Here is a 17,273-nt window from a genome sequence, read left to right as displayed (position 1 = left end):
TAAAGCTGGTCACTGTTGGCAGCAACAGTTCAGTGCCACACTGGTCCCTGCCCTCCCTCCATCCCAGATTCTTGTGCTCCCCCCATCCTTGGAGTCACCAAACCACAGAACAGGCTGAGCTGGAAGGGACCCCCAGGATCATCCAGTGCAGCCCCTGGCGCTGCCCAGACACCCCCAAATCCCACCCTGGGCATCCCTGGAGCTCTGTCCAACCCCTCCTGGAGCTCTGGCAGCCTCTGGCTGTGCCCATTCCCTGGGGAGCCTGGGCAGTGCCAGCACCCTCTGGGTGCTGAGATCCACCCCTTTCCCTGAGCTCCATCCCAAACCTCCCCTGGCAGAGCTCAGTGCCACATCCTCTCTGCATCCTGCCTGCTCCTCCTTCATCCCTCCATCCTGCCTGCTCCTCCTCCCATCCTCGGTGTCCTGCTCTTCCTGCCCCTCTCCATCCTGCCTGCTCCTCCTCCCATCCTCGGTGTCCTGCTCTTCCTGCCCCTCTCCATCCTGCCTGCTCCTCCTTCCATCCTCGGTGTCCTGCTCTTCCTGCCCCTCTCCATCCTGCCTGCTCCTCTTTCCATCCTCAGCCCCCTGCTGTCCCTGCATCCCCTGATCCGTCCCACTCTGCACTCGCCTGCTCTTCCCACATCCCTCCATCCCACCCTGCTCTCCTCTCGTCCTTCCATCCATCCTGAATATTGTCCTCTCCCTGCATTCCTCCATCCCTATCGCCCATTCTCCTCTCATCCCTTTCTCTGTCCCGTTGCTCCTCCGTCCTGCTCTCCTTTCACCCCTCCATCCATCCTGGTCCCCTGCTCTCCTCCCTGCATCCCCCGCTCCATCCCTGTCCCCCTCTCCTCTCATCCCCCGCTCCATCGCTGTTCCCGCTCTCTCTCCCCGTGCCGTGCCGTGCCGTTCCGTGCCGTGCCGTGCGGTGCCGCGCGGTTCCGGGGGCCGGAGCGGTGCCGGTGCCCGGGCAGCGCCCCCCGCCCGCCCCCTGCAGTTCCCGGTGCCGCCGCCGGGGACCCGCGGCCGCCGCTGCCGAGCGGGGCCGGAGCGGCCGCGGGCAGAGCCCAGCCCAGGTACGAGCCGCGGGCAGCGCTGGGGGGATGCGGGGCGCAGGGGGGGCGGCGGCGGGGCCGGGGGGCGGGCACGGCTGCCCCGGGACCCCCGAGCGATGCTCGGCGCGGCCGCTGCGGAGCCGCGGGGCCGGGAGCGCTCGGAGCCGCAGCCGCCGCCGCTCGCTGGCTGCCGGCGGTGCCCCTGGCTGGCATCACTCGGTGCCCCCTCCCCGGGCACATCCAGCCCTCCTCAGCCGCATTCATCCCTCCCCGGTCACATCCATCCCTCCCCGGGCACATCCATCCCCCCCGGGCACAGCCGGTGCCCCCCGGCCGCCTCCCGCACTCGCTGAAGGACTTTGGGAGCAGCCCTTTGCGGTGTTTTAGCGCACCAAGAGTTGAAAAACGCCACGCTCGGGCTCTGAGCGGAGCTGAAGTTCAAAGAGCGCGGGGAGGGGACGCTCGGTGTGGCTCCAACTCGTGCGGATCACCTGGGAGCGGCTCCCGGGTGCGGGAGCGTGCGGCGGGCACGGAGGAGGGAGGGAGGGAGGGATGCTGCCCGGGGCTCGGAGGAGGCGAGGAGAACGCTCTTTAACTCGCATTCGCTCAGGCTCTGCATGGGGGAGGGCAGGGTCGCTGTTCTGGAAGGATTTCTGCGGAGTTGAGCCGGGAACGATTCGCGCTGGGATCGCGGAGGTGCTCGCTGTGTGCGCAGCCGTGCGGGGCTGATGCTCGCAGGCTCCTCCGCTGGAGCGGCAGCGCCGAGCCCGGGCGGTGTGCGGGGAAAACTCCGCGCAGAAACCTCTCCCTAGGCCCAACTTTATTCCGGCTGATTGATGCCCAAACTCCGGCTCGGCTGCGGCTCGGGCTCTGCGTAGCTGCGGGATGCTGCAAGCGCCGCTCGGCTCTCGCCATCCGCCGGGCTGGATTCTTGCTCTGGCCAGCATTGAGACCGCGGGGTTGTGGCCCTGGGGGAGCTAACCGGACCCTCGTGGGGGTGGCTTTGTGGCCACACGCGTGTCCTTCGTGGGGAGGTGTCAGCCTGCCCGAGCATCCAGCGCCGTGCCCGCCTCCCCGGGGATGCTGAGGGACAGCTCCGCTCGCTCTGCCGCCGCATCCCGGCCGCTCTGACGGGGCTCCAGCAGCGCCCACCCCTCGGCAGATCCCCCCAGGAGGAGCCAGCCCCCCTTTTGTCTCAGCTTTTCCCCCGGCAGCCACATCCCGGCGGGATGTGAGCGCTGCAGGCAGAGCCGTGCCCGCCTCCCTGGGCAGCGAGTCGGGGATCTACGGCATCGGAGCATCCCCAGGAGCGAGACAGAGCCTCTGCCGCCCGCCCAGCCCGGTGTGCTCGCAGGTAGGAGCGGGATGCGGCCGTGCTGGGGCTTCCCTGCCGCGCTCTGCTCGAGTCTCGCATCCCAGAGGGGCAGAAGCGATGCGCAGTGAGGCTCCCACCGCGCCGAGGCGTGTTTGAAGTGTCTCCATGCGAGCCTGCCTCGCTGTTGATGTGTCTGAGGCTCGGGGCTTGAAGGGAACCGTCTGCGTGCGGGAATCGGTGGGGAGAGGCAGAACCTGCCCCTCCCGGGTTCCATTTCAGGGCTGGGCCCCAGGAGCAGGGACAGAAGTTGGGAAAGTTGTGCTGTGGCTCTCTGTGGTTCGCAGGTGGTGCCTTCCCCTGCACCTGGCAGGGATGAATGCCCTGGGATGAGACAGCTGGAATTTGGGGGAAGAGGGAGCTGCTGGCAGGCTGTGCTGAGCAGAGAGTGGCAGCACAGGGAAGGAAAATGTTCATTTTAAAAAATTTCCTTCAGACCCTTTGTGATCTGGCTCCTGGGTGGTGGGCACAGGCTGCCTGGGGAAGGTGAACCCCAAAATGCAGTGTTTTATCCCCAAAATCTCGGGATAAAGACATGAACATCTCCTTGAAAAGACTGGTTCTCAATGGAGCAGCTGCTTGCAGCTTCCAGAGGCACAGAAGGTGAACCCCAAAATGAAAGGTTTTATCCCCAAAATCTTGGTATAAAGGCACGAACATCTCCTTGGAAAGATTGGTCCTCAGTGGAGCAGCTGCCTGCAGCTTCCAGAGGCACAGAGATGCTGCTGCAAGTTTCTTGCTGGAGGTTTCCTTTGCAAGCTGTGCAAGGAAAATCAGCCAAGGGCTGGCAGAGGTCTGGGTGCCTCGGTGCCAAGGAGCACTCAGCAATCTGGGGGTGAGGGGAGCAGGATTTGGGGGACCTGGGCTCCTGAGAGCTCCTCAGCGCCCTGGAAGCTTCAGCGTGCCAGGAAATCTCATCTGTGTGTGTGCTCACAGCGCTTGCAGGAAAAGCAGAGAGTGAATTTCAAACTCAGCCAGGAGCTGGGAGGGTGCTCAGCTCAATCCTGGCTGGCTGCAGGGGAGATTCTGCTGGGAAATCTCCGGGCTGTGGTGTGGGAGCTCTGTGTTCCACGTGGGGTCACATCCCTGCTCCTCCTGCTGGTTTTCCACGTGGAACAGGGCCAGGGGAAAGGCTTGGCTGGAGGAGAAGCTGGAGGTTTTCACTGAGTGATGGGTGCAAGGGAAAGGCTTTGGGGGCAGCAGGGGAAGGAGGAAGAGCCGGGGAGAGGAGGAGGAAGGGCTGACACGAGAGATGAAGGAGCTGACACATCCCCAGGGTCAGACAGTTTCCCTCCTGCAAGAAACTTCATTTTTTTTTAAGGCAATTTAAGCCTTATCCAGGTTCTGCTCAGCACTCAGCATGTGCAGACAGTCGATGTCTTGCCCTTTTTAAAGGCTTGCTGATGTTCCTGAGGTGTGGATATTGATTTTCACTGACTTTGGGGGGAGATCTTTGTGGGCAGCACTTGTTGGGGTCAGATTTTATTTACTTTTCATGCTTCTGGGCAGAAAGAAGGTGAGACAGAAGTTCTGCAAGGCTCCTCAGAAATGCTTTTTGTGCTGGGGCGTGAGGTTTCTAAGGCAGCACGTAAAAGGTGAGGAATCTGTTAAAACAAGGCACCTCTTGCTGTGTGTGAACAGGAGGAACGCTGAAATTGTGCTGAGCAGGATGAGAACAGCTTGGAGGGAGCAATCACTGGGGTATCAGCAGCTCCATGAGGAAAAATTTGTCCAGGAAGGAGATTTTGGGATTGCTGGAGCTGTGCCTGGGCTGTGCAAACTCCACTTTGGAGTCACCTCAGGGCGGCCACTAATGCTGACAGGAAAAATGGGGGGCTTGGGGAGATAAAAGGAGGTGTAAAAGCTGTGAGGAGCAATTTTAAGGATTCCTGTTATAACTTCATTTGTGGGATGGAGCCCTCAGGGGCAGATTGTGGGATTTTTCTCTTTGTCCTGGTGCCTCTGGAAGATTTGGTTTGCTGATGGATGTGGGACTTGGTTGTGATGAAGGAGGAGGAAAATGCAGTGAGGAGCAGACTGGGGAAGCCCAGAATGGTTGGGTTGGAAGGGAACTTCAATCCCATCTCATTCCATGGACAGGGACACCTTGCAGAGGATAAACCAGGGTTATTTCCATGCTGGTCACAGGGAGTGGCTGCTGGGCAGGACAGAGCTGGCAGTGCCCAGCTGAGGGCAATTAATACTGATTGGATTGCTCAGAGAGGGAGAAATGGGCCCAAGGTGTTCCAAATCAGTAGAACTGGAATAAATCAGGTATAAAATAGCAGCAGGTGTGAACATAAAGGGGAGGACTCCCCTTTTCTTCTCCTCCTCCTCCTCCCTGGCCATTTCCAGGGCAGAGGGAGCTGATGGATGCTGCAGGAATTTGTGCCTGTACAGAAACCAAACCTGAGGAAAAGCTGGGATATCAGGTAACTGCGTTTTTTTTCTTCTGTGCTTGCTGGGAGGGCCTAATTATCCCTCAAAAACTTGGCTGGTCTATCCCTGGGGGTCAAATCACCACCGTTTGCATGCCCAGCAGGGACGCCTTCCTTCCTAAAGGCTGAGGAAATAAGAGTTCAACATCTTCCAAAGGGCCTAATTTATTTGGATATTTCATTAAATCCACCCCAAAGAGACTATTTTTAGGAAATAAATAGCAGAATGTGGGCAATAAATAGCTGTGGGATAAGGGGCAGAGTTCAGTGCTGGCTTTCTTAGTTAAGCTGCAGAAAATAGAAGTGTAATGGCCGAGTGCTGATGGGAGCATGGATATGTGATTATGTGAGGGTTCCTCACACTGAGGCTGGGCTTATTTATTATCCTTAATGATTTGGAGGTGGAAGTGGATCAGAGCTGGGTTAGGGAGAGTGAACATGAAGGGGAAGGGGCTGCTTTTGCAAGAATTCAGAGGGAAAGCTGCTGGGTTGGAGCGTGCGGCAGTTTGGCCGCTGCAGCAGCAGTCGGTGTAACTCAGATTTGAGCAAAAAAAAGGGAAAACCTGAGTGATTCCTTCCCTGATAACAAATCCTGGGTGATTCTGTGGGATTCCAGCAGGGACGTGAGGAGTTGGTGTGGTTTGTGTGCAGCTGAGCAGGTCCTGGGGCTGTGTTGGCAGCCCCAGGAGATGCTGTGCTGGTCAAACAGGGCTCTGCTCATCTCAGTGTGGCACAGAGAGGGCTCTGCAGTGAAATCTGCTCTTCCCAAAGCCCCCCAGCTCGGGGATTTGCTGCTCTGGGTGTCTGGGCTGTGCCAGCATCCTGCTGGATTTGCTGCTGTGGAATCCATCAGGGGAACTCTGCTGAGCCCTGAGCTCCTGCTGGGGCCGTCCCTGCATTTCCCAGGGGGTTGTTGGTGGCTCAGGGATGTGCCCTGCATTTCCCAGGGGGTTGTTGGTGGCTCAGGGATGTCCCCTGCATTTCCCAAGGGGGCAGATGATGGTTTAGGGATGAAGGAGCTCAGATCACCTGTCCTTCTCCACAGGTGATTTCCCCCAAGTCTGTGGTGCCTCCATCCCAGTTCCTTGGGGATGTTCCGTGTTTGAAATTCAGTTTTTGAGAGGTCCGTGGTGTCTCAGTGCTGGGAGGGGGATTGGAGGGCCCAGAGGGTTCTGCTGTTGCTGGATTGCAGCTCTCACCCCCAAACCAACATTTATTCCTTATCCCCATTGCACATGAGCATCTCTGTAACCAAAAACCCACCCAGTGCCTCACCTGCCTCATCCAGCACTGGGGGATTTTCATCTCTGGCTTCAAAGTCTGCAGAATTCATTTGCATGCTTCATGAGGGAGACAGCCAGGCACAGCATTTTGTATTATTATTTTTATTTTTTTTCCCCTCCTCCCCCTGCTTCCCCACTGGCTTTTTCAGTTTGTTTATTTGGTGAGCTCAGCATCAGCACAATGATGTGGAAATAAAGCAAAGGAGCTTCCTCTTGGCCTCCCTGCATATGCATAAATGGGAGACATAGATCATGCTGGCAATCCCCAGCCAGGCTCCAGTTAATGGAAATTCTCCTGTGACCTTACAAACCCCTCTTTGCCAGGGTTTACAATGAGTCTGCAGAAACCCGTGCAGGGCACAAACAAGTCATCCGAGGTCTCAGCCCCTGTGAGCAGAGAGCCACAATAAAGCACTAATTTCCCACCCACTCGCGCGTGTGCTCGGCTCCTTGAAGACTTTGCTATTTTTAAAAAGCGGTTTTTTCCACCTTTTTGGGGGCTGTTAGGATGTGTTTGTCGAACGAGGCGTGGGGAGCAGCTCTCCCTGAGCTGTGTGACACCTGGAGCATCCCTGGCTCCTTGCTGGAGCAGTTTCAGGTCAGGAATCTCACTGTGTGCTCACACCTCGGCTGCTCCAGCAGAAAATCAGCTTCCCCTGCCTCTGCCCCTCTCCCCAGAGCTGAGCCTCACCACAGACATCATCTGTGCCCCCTCAGGAGAGAATGGATTCCTGAAAAAAACCCCCTTGTTCAGCCTCGACCTCTATGCAAACCTGCTGCTCAAACCACAGGGTTTCAGGTGACAGGAGCCGCTGGTTTTTGATGTTTTTTTTTTTGTGGTGCTTTGATGCTGAGGGTTTGTTTGATGGCTCTGTGTCCCTGCTCAGAGGCACAGGGACTGCAGGGCTCCTCGTCACTGCTGCTGGGACCCACACAGGGCAGCTTGTCCTTTCTAAGCTGTGATGAAGCAGCAAATTGCTGCTGTGGCTGAGAGAATTGCTCTGAACCTGGCTTGGTTTGGGTGAAGTGGCCGAGCCAGGGGCTGCAAACTCAGTGCTTCTGTACACTCTTAGATGTGCCAAAACTGCTTTTTTCACCCCCAAAAATGAGGTTAAACAAAGAATCTGAGCTTCTACCAGTGGTGTTTGCAGGGTGAGGTGAGAGATGAATGGATCTGACTCCATGTTCTTGAAGGCTAATTTATTATTATATTATACTATATATTATGCTATATATAGTTTATACTATATATAGTTTAGTTATATTTATATAACCAAACTAAAGTTATAACTAAAGTTATATTTATATAACTATATATTTAGTTATATGTAGTTTATATTATATGTAGTTTATATTATATGTAGTTTATATTATATGTAGTTTATATTATATGTAGTTTATATTATATGTAGTTTATATTATATGTAGTTTATATTATATGTTATATAGTATTCATGATATACTAAAACTATACTACAGAATAGAGAAAGGATAAATACAGAAGGTTTAACAAGAATGATAATGAAAAACTTGTGACTCCTCAGAGTCTGACACAGCTGATGGTGATTGGTCATTAAGTTAAAACAATTCACCTGAAACCAATCAAACATTGACCAGTTGGTTAAAAACTGTCCAAATCGCATCCCAAAGCAGCAAACACAGGAGAAGCAAATCAGATAATTATTGTTTTCATTCTTTTCTGAGGCTTCTCAGGAGAAGAAATCCTGGTGAAAGGGTTTTTCGGAAAATATGACAGTGACATCTGCCCACACTGGTTGTTTGCCTTTGCTGCTTTCTTGCTTGCTCTCTGCTTATTTCCCGTTCCCTGCTCCACCTCCTGAGTGCTGTCCAGGGCTGTGTGTGCAGCTCTGGCCATCACATCTCACTTTTAGCCCCAGAATCGTTTGGGGCAGAGCCTGTGCTGGTGCTCCCCGAGCATCTGCTCCTCTCCAGGCCCCATTCATCACTGTCTCACACGTTGCATTATTGTTCACACCGAGGGAAAGTGGGTGTGAAGCTGGAATAATAATGTTTCACACTTGCTTTGCAGTGGGTTTGACACCCAGCAGCGTTGGGACCCATCACAAAGGGAGGCACAGCTGACAAATAACAAGTTAATTACCTTCAGGGAGGAAATGACCACTGGGCTCTGTATTGCACCCATGACAAACTCAAAATCAAGATAGGGATTTTAAATTCTGGCTTAACAGGTTGGAAGGAATCTGCAGGTGAGGGCAGACCTCAGTGCAATGGTTCCCCCAACTTCAACCTTGTTCTTTCAAATGGAATTTCAGCAGGGATATTTTCCTGAATTTTCCTAACACTGAAAATATCTCTTTAGTCCAATATTCCTTGCTCATTTCCAAAGGGGTTGGGAGTTAAATGATGGACACTGATGCTGCTGTTTTAATGACACAAACATGGAAAGAATTGAATGCTCGGTGGAGTATCAGGAGTTGGGTGTTTGGGAATTGGGGTCTCTTGGCAGCTGGGGTCTCTCAAGAGATGTGGCTCTCTCAGAATTTAAAATAGGAATTTTAAATTCTGGCTTAACAGGTTGGAAGGAATCTGCAGGTGAGGGCAGAGCTCAGTGCAGTGGTTGCCCCAACTTCAACCTTGTTCTTCCAAATGGAATTCCAGCAGGGATTTTCTTTCAAATGGGATTCCAGCAGGGATATTTTCCTGACTCTTCGTAACACTGAAAATATCTCTTTAGTCCAACACTCCTTGCTCATTTCCAGAGGATTTGGGGGGCTTAAATGATGGACACTGATGCTTTAATGGCATAAATATGGACAGAATGAAATGCTCTGTGGAATATCAGGGGTTTGGTGTTTGGGAACCGGGGTCCCTTGGCAGCTGGACCTCCCTCCCAAGGGTCTCTCAGGAGATGTGGCTCTCAGTGATTTGGGCTGACGTGCCTTTTGTTGTGTTCCTGCTGGGTGTTAAATAAGATTTAAGTCTCAGTCACCATTTAGCTCTTGAAGAACATCGCAGCCACCACAAGTGCAAACAAAACTGTCAGGATGCTTGTTTATGCAACAGATCATTAGAAAGTCTGTAGGAAAAAAAACTGTTCTTGTCTGTTAGATAATTAATCTGCATTTTAAGAATTGTCTAAAGACATATTTGCAAGCCAGTCCATTGAGCTGCTGCTCATCTAGTCAATAATCCCATATTTAATAGTCCCTGAGAATGTATTTCCATAATGTGCTGTGAACAGTTGAGAAATCTGCATCTTTTTTTGTCTTAAGATGTCAGTGCTCGCACATTTTCTATGACAATTTTTTTTTTCCCTTCCCCTGACTGTGGGTGAGAAAATCCAGCCATATGAACTCCCAACTGCTGGGGCTGGGGGCAGGGAAGAGGGAGAGCAAACCCCTGGGTGGGGATCCTGCATGAGTTTTTGCAGTTTCCAGCTGGCAACAAAAGGCACCTTGGGGCTGGGGGAGTGGGACCAGCTCCCAAAATGCCATTGGGGTCAGGGAAGAGGGAGGATGGCTTGGGAAGAGGGTCTGGAGTGAGCTGTGCTGTGTGTGGGAGATGTTCTGGTGTGGTAGGGTTGGGCCTGGCAGTGCTGGGATGTCCTGGCAATGCTGGGATTGGGATGCTGGAGCTTGTTTGGCTCCCAGGATGCAGAAGGATGCTGTTTTGGGTTACAGCATGGCTTGGGAAGAGGGTCTGGCATGAGCTGGGCTGTGTGTGGGGGATGCTCTGGTGGGAACACCGTGGTCCTGGTGTGGTGGGGTTTGTCCTGGCAGTGCTGGGATGTCCTGGCAAGGCTGGGATTGGGGTGCTGGAGCTTGTTTGGCTCCCAGGATGCAGAAGGATGCTGTGTTGTGTTACAGCATGGCTTGGGAAGAGGGTCTGGCATGAGCTGTGCTGTGTGTGGGGGATGCTCTAGTGGGAGCACCGTGGTCCTGGTGTGGTGGGGTTGGTCCTGGCAGGAGCAGGGATGTCCTAGAAGTGCTGGGATGTCCTGGCAATGCTGGGATGGGGTGCTGAAGCTTGTTTAGCTCTCAGAATGCAGAAGGATGCTGTTTTGGGTTACAGCATGGCTTGGGGAGGAAGGTCTGGCATGAGCTGTGCTGTGTCATGGGGGATGCCCTGGTGAGAATGCATGGCCCTGTTGTGGTGGAGTTTGTCCTGGTGTGGTGGGGTTGGTCCTGGCAATGCTGGGATTGGGGTGCTGGAGCTTGTTTGGCTCCCAGGATGCAGAAGGATGCTGTGTTGTGTTACAGCATGGCTTGGGAAGAGGGTCTGGCATGAGCTGTGCTGTGTCATGGGGGATGCTCTGGTGGGAACACCGTGGTCCTGGTGTGGTGGGATTGGTCCTGGCAGGAGCAGGGATGTCCTGGCAGGGCTGGGATTGGGGTGCTGGAGCTTGTTTGGCTCTCAGGATGCAGCAGAATGCTGTTTTGGGTTACAGCATGGCTTGGGAAGAGGGTCTGGCGTGAGCTGTGCTGTGTGTGGGGGATGCCCTGGTGAGAATGCATGGCCCTGTTGTGGTGGGGTTTGTCCTGGTGTGGTGGGGTTGGTCCTGGCAGTGCTGGGATGTCTTGGCAAGGCTGGGATTGGGGTGCTGAAGTTTGTTTGGCTCTCAGAATGCAGAAGGATGCTGTTTTGGGTTACAGCATGGCTTGGGAAGGAGGGTCTGGCATGAGCTGTGCTGTGTGTGGGGGATGCTCTGGTGGGAACACCGTGGTCCTGGTGTGGTGGGGTTGGTCCTGGCAGGAGCAGGGATGTCCTAGAAGTGCTGGGATGTCCTGGCAATGCTGGGATTGGGTGCTGGAGCTTGTTTGGCTCTCAGGATGCAGCAGGATGCTGTTTTGTGTTACAGCATGGCTTGGGGAGGAAGGTCTGGCATGAGCTGGGCTGTGTGTGGGAGATGCCCTGCTGGGAACTCCATGGTCCTGGCAGGAGCAGGGATGTCTGGGCAATGCTAGGATGTCCTGGCAATGCTGGATTGGGATGCTGGATCTTGTTTGCCCCCCAGGATGCAGCAGCCCACAGGCACAGGGGTTATGGCTGTGCCTGGCAGTGACTCCCCTCCTCCAGCCTGGATTTTGATACCAACCATCGGATTTTGGGGTGTGTGCAGCACCTCTGAGCTGAGGTTTCCGTGTTCCCACACGGATGGGTGTGGGGTTTAGGCAGTTCCCTGCGTTACAGAGGGCAAGGCTGAGTGCTCAGGTAGCCCCTGTGATAATTTACTAATCCACGCTAACGAGAGAGGGGAGTAAAACCCACACGTGGAGAGAGGAACCCCCGGGAGCTGCCGCATCAAGGTGAGAAGCAGGAGCTTAATTTCATTATCTTATCAATAACTGGCTGGTCTTGTGCTGTGCTGTGAATCCTCAGGAGTGCTAATGCTATCTCAGGCTGTCTAAGCAGAGAAATAATGAATACAAGCAGGAAGAGCATTGTGTGCAGCCTTGGTATCTATACCTTAAAAATGATGTTGGCAAACTGGAGGGAGATAAGGGGAGAGCCACGGGGATGATGTGAGGGCTGTAAAACAGGATGGAGAGAGAGAGAGACTGAAGCCCAATCTTCTCCTCCTCGCAAAAAGGAGTGATTTGATTATTGTCCAGCAGTACTTAAGCAGGGGAAGAGAGTTCTGCTAGGCAAAGGTTGGGAGGCAGGCCATGGTTCTGTGGCTGGGTGCTCAAGCTGGATAAACCCAGACAAGAAAAAGCCATGTTTTATTTTTGTACTGCTTTATATTTAAGCACAGGAGCAAATTACCCAGGACTTGGTACATTTGCTGTTCTTTAAATTGAAATGATACATCTTGCCAGCGTTCTTTTAGGTCAACTGCAGGTTTGGAGTGGGAAAAGCTCAGCATGAGTCAATCACAACTCAAACAAGATTTTCAAAATGGTCATTATTGCCCTTCAAATCTTTCAGTTGTGTTATGAATTTTTAGGTGGTTTTTTTTTCTGGTGTGGGGGAGAGCAGGGATATAAAATCCAGCAGGGCTGTGGTGTAGAAGGGATTGGGCTGCTGACAGCTGAGCCATGTGTAGGTCTTATCCAGTTAAAAAAAACCCAAACCTTTTCTCAATGCTTTTAGGGTTGGAACAAGCCTGTTTGGATGTGTTCAGGGTGCATGAAGCGTTCTGCTTTCCTCCTGCTGTCCCATGAGGCTGACCAACCTCCTGCACAGACCCAGAGGATGCTGCAGCCACAAATCCCCTGTGCCGCCTCCCCGAGGAGCTCAGCAGACCCAGGCAGAGAGATTAAGAGGCATCATTACGTTCAGTGGGTGGCTGGCATGTTAATTAGGGCACGGGGCTCGGGAAGGTTACTGTCACCTCTTACCTCACCAACCTTAAAGCTGCAGAGAGAAAATGAAGCTGGAATCCAAGCCAGCTTCAAGCAGGGATTGGGGATGGGGAGGTTTATCCAGTGCTGCTTCCCCTTTTCCACATGGAAAGTGATTCCAGGTGGGAATCCCAGCCCTGCCCCGTCTCCATCCCCGCTCTGACTCCTCTCTTTGCAGAACTGAAGGATGTTCCCATTCAGAGGGTGGCTCCTCATTCTTTTTCTCTTCCATGCTTGATGCTGGCGCGCTGAAGAAAATTAAATTAGGGCTGTATCAGTACAAGGGAGAGATTACCATTTGCAAAAACATGTTTTGCTTAAGTTAGTAATATTGTAAGTGTTAATTGAGTGTTCATTGATTGCCTGTCACCACCCTGATGTAATTCTGCTCCTCCCGGGCGGGTGCCCTATCCCTGCTGAAGCAGAGCTGCTCCTGCACCAGGAGCTGGCTTGGCTGTTCATTTCTTCCCCCCAGTGATTCCATTTTACCAGCTGGATAATTAGCGTCATCTCCTCCTCTTTGGAGCCTGCTCAGCCCGCACACCAGCCTTGTTCTCTCCCAAGTGCCTTTAATGCTTTAATACTTCAGGGTTTTCAAGTGGCCCTAGACAAGAATTTAAGCAGGGGATGTGTTTGAACTCGGTCCAGGAGCTGTTGTCTGCCTGGATTTAGGGTCTGAGCTCCCCCAGCAATTGCTCTGTTCATTAGAGGTCCTTTGTTGCTGCAGGTTCAATTATGGGAGTGAATGGTGTTTTATGGCAGTAGAGGTGGGGAAGGAGAAGCCAAAAGCTCTCTGTGCTAATGGTGTCTGTTATGTAAATGGTTCCGCAATCAGGTAATCGCGCCGAGTCGTGCTGGTGGCAGGGCTTGTGTAATCCTTCCACTGGCGACCTTTCAGAGCCTTTTTGTGCTCTGGGGAAGCCGCTCCAGCTCCCTGCAGGGGCTGCGAGTGCTCAGGTGTGGGAGGTTCCTGTGCAGGACACACCAAGGTGAGCAGGAGCACAGTACTGGACACACCACGGCATCCACATGCCCTGGGGTCCTCCCAGTCCTATTTTAACCCAGACAGATGCTGGCAGGACTCACCAAGGTGAGCTGCACGCACCATGGCACCCACATGTCCTTAGGTCCTCCCAGACCTGCTCCAACCCAGCTGGCTGCACACACCATGGCATCCACACCTCCTTGTGTCCTCCCAGCCCTGCTCCAGCCCAGCCAGGACTCACCAAAGTGAGCTGCACACACCATGGCATCCACACCTCCTTGTGTCCTCCCAGCCAGGAGCTGGCAGCTGACCCCAGTGATCCCCAGCACCAAAGGATCTCCTCTCCCACGCCCACCCCGTGATCTGGGATAATTTTTTCTGTTTTCTCTCCAAAGGATGAGGCTGGCTGCGCAGTTCTGCGCATCCAATTATTCCTTCCCTTCCTGCCGGGTCGTGCAGCAGAGCTCTGAGATTTGTGCTGGGGCTTTCCTGGTGGGAAGGATCTTCCTGGTGTGTGTTTGGTGGGCTGGAGCACCTTTGGAAAGATTAATTAACCCTAGGTGAGAAACTGATTTAACATTCATAACAGGGGGGAGGGAAATTAATATTCCTTCTGCCATGCAGAATCTGTTTAAACTCCTGCCTTCAGCTTGTCTGACTGGGAATCTCCTCTAACTTGTACAAATGAAAGAACAATTTGTTTTAGATGATGAGTTATGAGAATATTGCTCATAGACCCAGAACACGACACTTTCAATCACATCTTTATTGCGTTGGTAAGGAAAAAAATGATTTTTAGGATCTTGACATGCTTATCCTTCAGAGACCAAGTCAATTATCATATCATATAAGAATTTACTCCATGGCTCTCTGGTTTCTGGGAATTTCATCATGTCAAGAGGAGAATCCTGCAGAGTTGAAAGGATTGCCCAAGTTTCTACCCACAGGTAGCCTCCAGGAATAGGAAAGTGGCTTAAGAAATGTGTGGTGGTAAGAAATGAAAGTTAAGAATTGTTTTGTCTATTCAGTGTTTGGCAACGTGTAGCTTTAACCTCGTCTTGAGGGCCACAAGAACCAGAAAATCATTTTCTATCAGCCTGGGAAGGTGGGGGACTTTGAGCAACAGGTCAGAAATCCTGAGTTGGATGAGCAAAGACTGAATAAATCCTTCTTTATAGCCCTTAGCTGAGGTCATGAGTGAAGTTTGTGTGGTTTTAGTTGTCTGTAGGGCCCATCCTGCTGGGGATTCCTGTGGTTGGAGTTGTTCTCTCTGGGCTGGGTTTTTTTGGTGAGGGATGTTGTATTTGTAGAGATCCCTGTGGCAGGGAGGAAGGAATGATGAATCTGACTCCATGTTCTCAGAAAGCTCATTTATTATTTTATGATACTTTGTTATATTAAAGAATACAGAAAGGATACTTACAGAAGGCTAAAAAAGCTAATAATGAAAACTTGTGACTCTTTCCAGAGTCCTGACACAGCTTGGCTCTGATTGGTCAAAGAGTGAAAACAATTCACAAGAATCCAATGAAACAATCTCCAAACACATTCCACATGAGCAAAACACAGAGAAGCAAATCAGATAATTATTGTTTTCCTTTTTCTTTGAGGCTTCTCAGCTTCCCAGGAGAAAAATCCTGGGCAAAGGGATTTTTCAGAAAATGTGAATGCCACAGAGGGACACTCATCCTGTAAAGCATGGATAAGCCTGTGCTGCTGGGATGTGGCAGATGAGCATGGGATGATGCTCCAGGAGCTGGAAATGCTGCTCTGAAGGCAGAACTCAGAGCACTTTTCTCCTTGAGCAGATTTCCAGTCACAAAAATACCCGAGTCCCATTTGCAGGCAGTGGTGTTAATGCAGTGCAGCTGCTCTGCTCCATTTGCTTGCATAAATGCAGCTTTTAGAGCTGTCACATATGCTTGATGGAGCCACTAGCCCTCACCTGCTCCTTCCTGGAGAGGCAATTCCTGGCAGGGATTGCCAAGACGAGGGAGATGATGCTTTAGTGCATATGCCAGGGCTGGGATCCCACCATTTCCAAGCTGCTCTGGATGGCTGCAGAGCCCCAAAATGCATTTATGCAGATGGAATTTCTGGGCTGGATCACCTTGGCTCGAGCCCTCCCTGGTTCTGTAGCTTTGTTTTCGTGGAGGTTTCGTGCTGGGGTTTGATTCTCCTCTCACTGATGCTGTTATCTTTTTATGGTGTTGCATTACTCATTAGTTCCTTTTACTCCTTTCAAGTTTGCCATGACTAATGAAGAGTTTTGCTGCAGCTTCTTGTGGGGTGGACACCTAAAAAGGGATTTTTAGTGTTTGATTTTTCCTTTCCCACAGTTGGATACTGCAGGGTTGGTGCTCTTAGTGGGAAGCTGAGCCTCCTTTTTTCCCCCAGCCCAGGAGGGAGGGATTTGGGAGCTTCAGGAGTTAAAGGAATGATTTAGAGTTTAAAGCTGGGGTGGTATCTGTAGTTTGGAGGGGTTTCAAGGGCAGGCTGGACGTGCTTGGGGCAGCCCATGGGATGATCCTTAAATCCCTTCAAACCCAATTCTTTTGTTATTTAATGATCTTTCTAATTAGTGCATCCCCCTGTTGTCTCCTGGGAATCCTTGGCTGTGTTCTGTGGGACCACCAGGAATGTGCTGCTTTCCAGGAAGGCTTCAGCTCCTTTTATCCCCATTTCTGGGCTCTTTGTGCCTCAATAAACAGCTCCAGTGTGGGGAGGAAATGAATCCTTCATCGGGAAGGGAAGGACTTTTGCCCAAGGGAAACTCTGAAGCCTTGAACGTGTCAGGGTCTGGGCTGGTGTCCCTGTCATTGTCCCCGTCTGGGACAATTTCTGTGCTCAGTTCCGCCCTGGGTGATTTCCCAAGGTCATAGGCAGGGCCCACACCTGTGCTGGGCTCCCTGGAGTTGTTTCTGCCTTGGCTTTTTTCTCTCTCTCATGCACAGAGCTTTGTGTTCCACACCGAGGAGCTCAGCAGCTGACCCAGGGTCTGTCGTGCCATCTGCTTGAGCTCATCCCTGTGCCCCCAACTCTGCCTGGGCTGATCCTTCCCTGGCACTGAGGGTTTCAGAAATCAGGCAATGGGAATGCTCCTGGAGTGAGCAACCAAAAAAAAAAAAAAAAAAAAAAAAAAACAACAAAAAAAACCAAAACAAAACAAAAAAACCCAGGAGAGAAACTAAGAATATTTTAAATAAATAATTCTCCCTGGCTTCTGAAGCACAGCTGGGCAGCTTACTGAGCTAAATTCAGCTTAAAAAATAATGAAATTCAGGTTTAGGGTGGTGGCCAGGCTGGGCTCACTGGGACACCCTTTGGGTTGGGAAGAGCAGGTGGATGTTTGACTTCCCTTTCCTTCCACTCCCTCCTCCAGGAGCACTGGATCTGTATATTCAGAAAGGATGGGTGAGAATTTGGGTTCCTGTGACCCCGTTTTACCCTTCTAAACTCTGAATAATTGGAGCTGTGGACACAGGTAGCTTTGGATGAGCAGCTGTGAATTTTTTCTCTCAAAAATTTCAAATGCCCTTCCTAAAAAGAAGAAGAAAAAAAAAACCCACTGTGTAAAACAGATTGAGATGAATCTTTTTTTAATTAAAAGAAGCTGTTGTCTTGTGTACTTGGGTGTTCCCACGGAGATGACGAGCTGCTGAATTTTAATTCACTGCACATTTTTTTTTTCTTGTTCACTCTCCTCCAGCTTCTCCTTCTGAACTTTGCCCCGTGGGTGGAACCGGTGCTCCCCTTGTTAGAGCATCTAAAGCCTCTAATTATCAGGGAAATGGCTGAGAATTATCAAACCAGC

General features: G+C 52.0%; 1 protein-coding gene across 1 annotated transcript in view; it reads left to right on the top strand.

Annotated features, from left to right (window-relative positions):
- The first annotated feature begins 1,974 nt into the window (after positions 1-1,974).
- The window catches only part of GRIK4 (glutamate ionotropic receptor kainate type subunit 4), a 205,154-nt gene continuing 189,855 nt past the window's right edge, over positions 1,975-17,273 (top strand). Inside the window, exon 1 of the mRNA XM_058041136.1 lies at positions 1,975-2,409. The gene's annotated coding sequence lies outside the window, so the exon portion shown is untranslated. The remainder of the gene's footprint in view (positions 2,410-17,273) is intronic.

The sequence above is a fragment of the Melospiza georgiana genome, chromosome 27 (genome assembly GCF_028018845.1).
Source record: "Melospiza georgiana isolate bMelGeo1 chromosome 27, bMelGeo1.pri, whole genome shotgun sequence".
Lineage (NCBI taxonomy): Eukaryota > Metazoa > Chordata > Aves > Passeriformes > Passerellidae > Melospiza > Melospiza georgiana.
Note: the sequence above shows the minus strand (reverse complement) of the source record. Positions and strands in the feature narration are given on the sequence as shown.